The sequence below is a fragment of the Polypterus senegalus genome, chromosome 6 (assembly GCF_016835505.1).
Source record: "Polypterus senegalus isolate Bchr_013 chromosome 6, ASM1683550v1, whole genome shotgun sequence".
Classification (NCBI taxonomy): Eukaryota; Metazoa; Chordata; class Cladistia; order Polypteriformes; family Polypteridae; genus Polypterus; species Polypterus senegalus.
The window spans coordinates 85191149-85198668 of NC_053159.1; positions in this window are offsets into that span (position 1 = coordinate 85191149).

Genomic DNA, 7520 nt, shown 5'->3' on the forward strand with positions numbered 1-7520 from the left:
TTCACACCAACGGCCAGGACGCCCACACGTTGGGGAATCCACTACCAAGTCTCACGGCCTTCCACGGCCAGTCGTCTTTCCCAGGTCACTCCCGCTACCTGCTCGCTCAGCGGGACGACTTCCAACTCCTACGCCTGGGTGTAGGCCTAACACCCAGGCCCTCGCAGCTGCCCACGAGCGCTCGTTCGCTCATTCTCCAAACACTACGTGAGTCTCTCTCTCTCGCACCGTCCTGCTTCCTCATTTGCTTCTAGTAACCTCTGTCCTCTTTCCTTCTCTTTTCTTTCCTTCTTATTCTTTTCTTTCGTTTTTTTCTTTTTCTTTTTTTTTTTTTCCCCTTCCAACCGACTCGCACTTCTATTTAAGCAATGAAGGACCATAGCAGCTGCAGCAAATTAACCACAGGAATAATTGCAGATGTGGGCAGTCCATCACCTGTGCACTCGGTGAGAAACGCCCACACCGCTGATCGTCCCGCAGCTTGCCATGGCCCAACGCCCCTTGGCTAAGCCGCCGTGAGAGCGATTATTTATTTAAAATGGCCTTTGCTAAACGAGCTCAGCAAGCTGTGGACCCGCTATACCACAGGGAGATATGGAAGGAGAAAGAAAAAATATTTTTTGCAAAGCCTGAAAAAGAGTAAATTGGAACCTTGTGGAAGTATCGTGTAGTTAACCCAGGACTGTGTTGTGTAGTTGTATCTGGGGGTTTGGGAAGTCACACATTATATATTTCTTTAAATGTATGTGTGTACCTTCATGTGCATCAGTTCATATAGTAAGTATCATTAGTAAAGTGTGAAGCCTGCTACAATGTGCCTTGTGTTTGCCCTGCACACGTTAGACAGACTGATCATGTGGCTAAGGTGCTTGACTATTAGAAACAAGTCTGCTGCTTAAATCCACACCACTACATCATTGTGTGATCCTGAGTGATTCTTTCAACCTGCCAACACTTCACTTATTTCTATAAATCTAAAATGTTCACTGATCTACAGTGCACTTAATTGTCAGAAGGGGACCTTTTTTCAATTTCCTGGGTTATCCTGTAACTGATAATTGTGATGGCTGTCTACAGGATATCGATATTTACTGAGGATGTCTGTATTTACCTGACTTGGCAATTAACATGTTTGACAATATTGGCTGCTAACTAGCAGATCTGTACACATTAATGGTTTGTAACAATACATTTTGTTAACTTGTGTTTTCATTATTTGTTAAACCCAGGAAATTTAGATGTGCCATTGTTTAATCTGATTGTCCAGAACTGATAATTGCAGGGACCGAAGGAAATTTAAGCTCTGGCCAGGAGAAGGCAAAGAGAGGGACAGTCCATTGAGAACGCTGCCAAGACACTCGGACAGAGCACAGGGGCTCGCAGGCAGACAAGGGTACCAGGCTGGCACGACGTGAGGCACAAGGACGGCAACACTTATTCCAGGGAGGAAGCGACAGCTCCACAAGGAGACGCCGGTTGTGGGTCCAGTGAGAGACGGAAGCCACAAAAAAAAAACAAGCAAAGCTGGCAGACGAGAAATGAGGCGTGCCTAGATCATAGCAACACAAGGAGCCCAGAGTGAAAAAACAAGGAACGAAGAAGAGACGCTGACTGGGATTCAACAATTTGACACAACTTCTGTTGGGAAACGAGTGTCTGGTGAACAGAGTGCATCTGTGGACGATTAAGTGTTGAGGTAACACAGTGCGCAAACTGTTTTTGACGGACTTTTAGAGTGTGGACTGTGTGTTTTCCTTTTAAAAAAAGGAAATTCGTTCTTGATATTGTTAGATTTTGTTTATGTTCATTTATCTTTCTTTTAATGTACTTACGATTGTCTGGTGTAATAGAAGTTACTGTTGCTTTTCCTGAAATTCCTGTTGTGTCTTTCATTGTGTGTTTACTCACCGCCCAATTTAAAGAAACCTGTGTGCAATTATTGGTATATTTCAGGAGTTCCCAGTCTCTTAATAAAACAGGGTGGCGTAGTCGGATATTTTAACGGTGTCTAGGTTAGATTAAGTGTGACCAGACACCTGTCACATAATTTATATTATTTTGAATAAATATATAATCCAAATAAAGTTTGATGTAAACTAAAGGTACCTAAATACAAGTCCACATTAACTACATGTGCTGTCGAGTGAGTGCTCAGTGGCAACAGGACTGAAAAACACAAAACACTGGGCTCATGCCTCAGGATGGCTGCATCTGCTCATCTGCATTCTCTGGTATTATTACAAAAACAAAATTACAATTAAAGAAAAACCCTTGTAAAAAAACTGAATTAATAAAATAAAAAGGTTCTGTAAAGTTCCCACATGGTTTCTGGCTTTATAGTCACCGACTCTCACTCTAATAACCTGCCTAGAAATGTGGCCACATTATAAATTGCACATTATTGTTTTCTTTGGAACGGTAAGAAATGGACTCACAACCATCATGATTTAACATTAGGAGAAAAGAATCTAATATTAGCTTGGTCGAATCTGAGGGGAGACTGACGTGTTACAGCAGTCTCAAGTGAGGCAAACATACTGTAACTATCCAGAAGTAAGAATCTAACATTAGTGAGTCTGGCAATGGTGAAGACTATACAACTGAAATGCTACCTTTTATCTTTTTTACTCTTGAGTGCGGAAATAGCCTTTAACCATTTTCCTTTGAAGATAATGATGCTAATGGAGCCTAGGCCGCATCCTGTGTCATATTTGATATCAGACACCTACAGTATTTCTATAGACCCTGCATTGTTTGGACCATGTAGAAAGTAAGGTCTCTTCATTTTAGAAAGAACCCTTTTTCTTTCCTGATGGTTATGCCATGTATTCTTGTACACTCTGTTCATCCATCCATCCATCCATCCATTATCCAACCCGCTATATCCTAACTACAGGGTCACAGGGGTCTGCTGGAGCCAATCCCAGCCAACACAGATTTATAAATTAGCCTGTATTTGCCTTAATGCAGGGGTGGGCAAAGTCATTCCTGGAGGGCCGCAGTGGCTGCAGGTTTTTGTTCCAACCCAATCGCTTAATATCAATCCATCCATCTATCCTCTTCCGCTTATCCGAGGTCGGGTCACGGGGGCAGCAGCTTAAGCAGAGAGGCCCAGACTTCCCTCTCCCCGGCCACTTCTTCCAGCTCTTCCGGGAGAATCCCAAGCGTTCCCAGGCCAGCCGGAGACATAGTCCCTCCAGCGTGTCCTGGGTCTTCCCCGGGGCCTCCTCCCGGTTGGACGTGCCCGGAACACCTCACCAGGGAGGCGTCCAGGAGGCATCCTGATCAGATGCCTGAGCCACCTCATCTGACTCCTCTCGATGCGGAGGAGCAGCGGCTCTACTCTGAGCCCCTCCCGGATGACTGAGCTTCTCACCCTATCTTTAAGGGAAAGCCTAGACACCCCGCGGAGGAAACTCATTTCAGCCGCTTGTATTCGCGATCTCGTTCTTTCGGTCACTACCCATAGCTCATGACCATAGGTGAGGGTAGGAGCGTAGATCGACTGGTAAATTGAGAGCTTTGCCTTACGGCTCAGCTCCTTTTTCACCACGACAGACCGATGCAGAGCCCGCATCACTGCGGACGCCGCACCGATCCACCTGTCGATCTCACGCTCCATTCTTCCCTCACTCGTGAACAAGACCCCAAGATACTTGAACTCCTCCACTTGGGGCAGGATCTCTCCCCCAACCCTGAGAGGGCACTCCACCCTTTTCCGGCTGAGGACCATGCTCTCGGATTTGAAGGTGCTGATTCTCATCCCAGCCGCTTCACACTCAGCTGCGAACCGATCCAGAGAGAGCTGAAGATCACGGCCTGATGAAGCAAACAGGACAACATCATCTGTGAAAAGCAGTGACCCAATCCTGAGTCCACCAAACCGGACCCCTTCAACACCCTGGCTGCGCCTAAAAATTCTGTCCATAAAAGTTATGAACAGAATCGGTGACAAAGGGCAGCCCTGGCGGAGTCCAACTCTCACTGGAAACGGGCTCGACTTACTGCCGGCAATGCGGACCAAATTCTGACACCGGCTGTACAGAGACCGAACAGCTCTTATCAGGGGGTCCGGTACCCCATACTCCCGGAGCACCCCCACAGGATTCCCCGAGGGACACGGTCGAATGCCTTTTCCAAGTCCACAAAACACATGTAGACCGGTCGGGCAAACTCCCATGCAATTGCTTAATAGGAATCACTTATTGCTCTAGAAACACTGCTTCATTTTAGTTGTCTCCCTCAATAAGATTTTGAACCCTAATTGCTTATTTAAGTCTTAAACAGCTGCATTCTCAGTTTTTAATTGCTCCTTATTAGCAATAAGATGCAGATGACAAAAGAAACCAGCAGTTATCCATTTTGCTTGTTCCCCTTTACACTTGTGTGTATTTATCGTGCACTATTTGGTTTAATTAAGTACTTGGAAGGACAGAGAAGAGAAAAAAGTTAAGGGTTGAGAATTACCCATCCATTTTACACTTCAAAGTATTTGGATGATATCCTTAGAATAGAAAAAAAAATCTAGGATTTGAGAATGACTTGACATAGCAGAGTTAAAGCACTAGCAAGCCATGAAATGTAATTATTAGAAAGGATTGTTTTCTTTTTTTTTTATTAATTTTATTACAATCAATACATAGCAATCAAGTTTTTACAAAAAAAAGAATTATGTTAAGAACAGATCAATCCCCAGAGAGAGAGAGCAAGCCAAACGGCGTAAAATTTAAGGCTTGTAAACATACCTAAATTAATAAATTCTCTGTGCTTTATAAACTTAGTTTAAAATATTACTGATTAGATCCTGCCATGTTTTGAAAATAGTCTGTACGGATCCTCTAACTGAGTATTTGATTTTTTCCAATTTTAAATAATATAACACATCAGTTTCCCACTGACTTAAAAGAGGAGAGTTTGGGTTCTTCCAGTTTATCAGAATAAGTCTGCGTGCCAACAGTGTAGAGAATGCAATCACAATTTGTTTGTCCTTCTCCACTTTAAGCCCCTCTGGAAGAACCCCAAACACAGCTGTTAATGGGTTAGGAGGGATTGTGAGTCCAAGACTGTCTGAGAGGTAATTAAAAATTTTTGTCCAGAATAATGTTAATTTGGTGCAGGCCCAGAACATGTGACCCAGTGAGGCTGGGACTTGGTTGCAACGTTCGCAGGTTGGATCATGCCCTGGAAACATTTTGGAGAGTTTTAGTCGAGACAGATGTGCTCGATATATAATTTTGAGTTGTATAATTGTATGCTTTGCTCATATGGAGCTCGAGTGAATTCTCTGCATTGCTACTTTCCACTCCTTTTCTGATATATTAATTGAGAGGTCATTTTCCCAGTGTCCTCTTGGATCTTTGAAAGGAAAGTATTGTAAAATGATTTTATATATTGTAGAGATGGAGTCTAAGTCCTTGAGATTGAGCAATATTTTTTCCAGCGCGGATGAGGGTGCAAGATGAGGAAAATCTGGAAGGTTCTATTTAACAAAGTTCCTGATTTGAAGATAGTGAAAGAAATGTGTAGCTGGAATGTTACATTTGGAATGTAATTGTTCATAGGATGCAAAGATGTTGTCTATATAAAGATCTCTAAGCAAGTTAATTCCAAATTTTTTCCAGATATTAAAAACTGCATATGTTTGTGAAGGTTGAAAGAGGTGGTTCTCTTGCAGCGGTGCCACAGATAGAAGATTCTCCGTCTTAAAATGCTTTCTACATTGGTTCCAGATTTTAAGTGAGTGGTGCACAATTGGGTTATTAGTGCATTGCCGATAACGTGTGTTTATTGGAGCACAGAGCAAGGAATACAAAGAAGTACTGCAGGATTTTACTTCTATTGCGCTCCAAGCCTGTGTATGTTCTTCTATTTGTGTCCAGGTTCTTATCGCCTGTATATTTGCCGCCCAGTAATAAAACTGGAAGTTAGGTAGAGCCATGCCACCTTCTGCCTTTTGTCTTTGTAGGGTCGCTCTTTTGATGCGTGGATGTTTAGAATTCCAAATAAATGAGGTTATTGTTGAATCTAATTGCCTAAAGAATGATTTATTAATGTATATTGGGATGTTTTGAAATAAAAAAGGAGCTTAGGAAGAATATTCATCTTAACAGTGTTAATTCTTCCAGCTAGTGTGAGATGAAGGGTTGACCATCTATGCAAGTCTTGTTTAATTTTTTCCATGCAGACGACGAAATTTTGTTGATAAAGAGCTTTATGTTTACTTGTGATGTTTACCCCGAGGTATTTAAACTGTTCTGCAATGATAAAAGGTAGGGTGTCTAATCTAATATTATATGCTTGAGAATTCACTGGAAAGAGTACACTTTTATTCAGATTAATTCTGAGACCAAAGAGCTTTTGAAATTCTGTGAGTGCTGCTAAGACTGCAGGCACAGAATTTTCTGGGTCCGATATATACAGTACCATGTCATCTGCATATAAGGAGATTTTTAAATTTTATAAAGGATTGTTTTCTAATTAAGCTACTGGGTTGGAACAAAAACCTGCAGCCACTGCGGCCCTCCTGGAATGACTTTGCCCACCCCTGCCTTAATGTGTTGAGTTGCTATATTTTGAACTGTTTGAAACAGACTGCTACACCAATTATAATTCTTTTTCTATTGAATTGCCCCATTCTTGTCCATTTTATTCACATTTTATTGCCCTGCTTTATTTATAGTTAGAATTGTTAATTAGTTCATAATTGTATTAGTACGTTATACATGACAGGTGCACCCCTTTGTGGTTGAAAAGTGATATTTAACATGCAGAGTAATTCAAGCAGTTTCAGAAACCAGTGAAACAGAGTGTAACTACCCTTTTTAAAATAAAATAGTGAAAATTGATTCAAGATGGAGTCATTCAGTTACTGACTGAAGATGAAGTCATTCAGTTATTCTAATTTATTAATACCGCTGTCATCCATAAGTGTAGTTTTTCACTCATTTGTATTACCATTTTAAAATCTTAATAATATCATAAAATTATGTCACATTCTCAAGAGAAACTGTTACTAATAAACAAATGCAGAATTAGAATAAGGACAGTCTAAACCTTATGCATGCAAGAAAAGGGGGAAAATATTTGCAAATCAAATGTGAAACTAAAACAAAAATAATCAAAATTATAACCTATTTTCTGTAAATGGCGATGATGCTACAACCCGTTATCTTCAAAGTCCAGTCACACAGTGTTCAGTGTCAAAACTGCTTTGTTAAAATGAACCCATAAAGGATCACTTCCAAGCACTTCCTGTGTGTCCCTCAGTTTCCTAACCTGCATTTTATCTTCTTTTATATACAAAGTCAGGTCAGCAGGATGAAGATGTCACATATAAGTTTTGCCTATGAAGAATTGAAACGTAGGCCAGTCTGCTCAAATCTGCTGCTCCTCAGACACAGTGGACCACTGATGATTCTGAACACATTCACCCTCTTGTGGCTAAAAATTACCGCAAGAACCGTTTTTATGATTGTGCACTAAACTGAGGACTTAAACATAACACTTATAATGTAAGACAC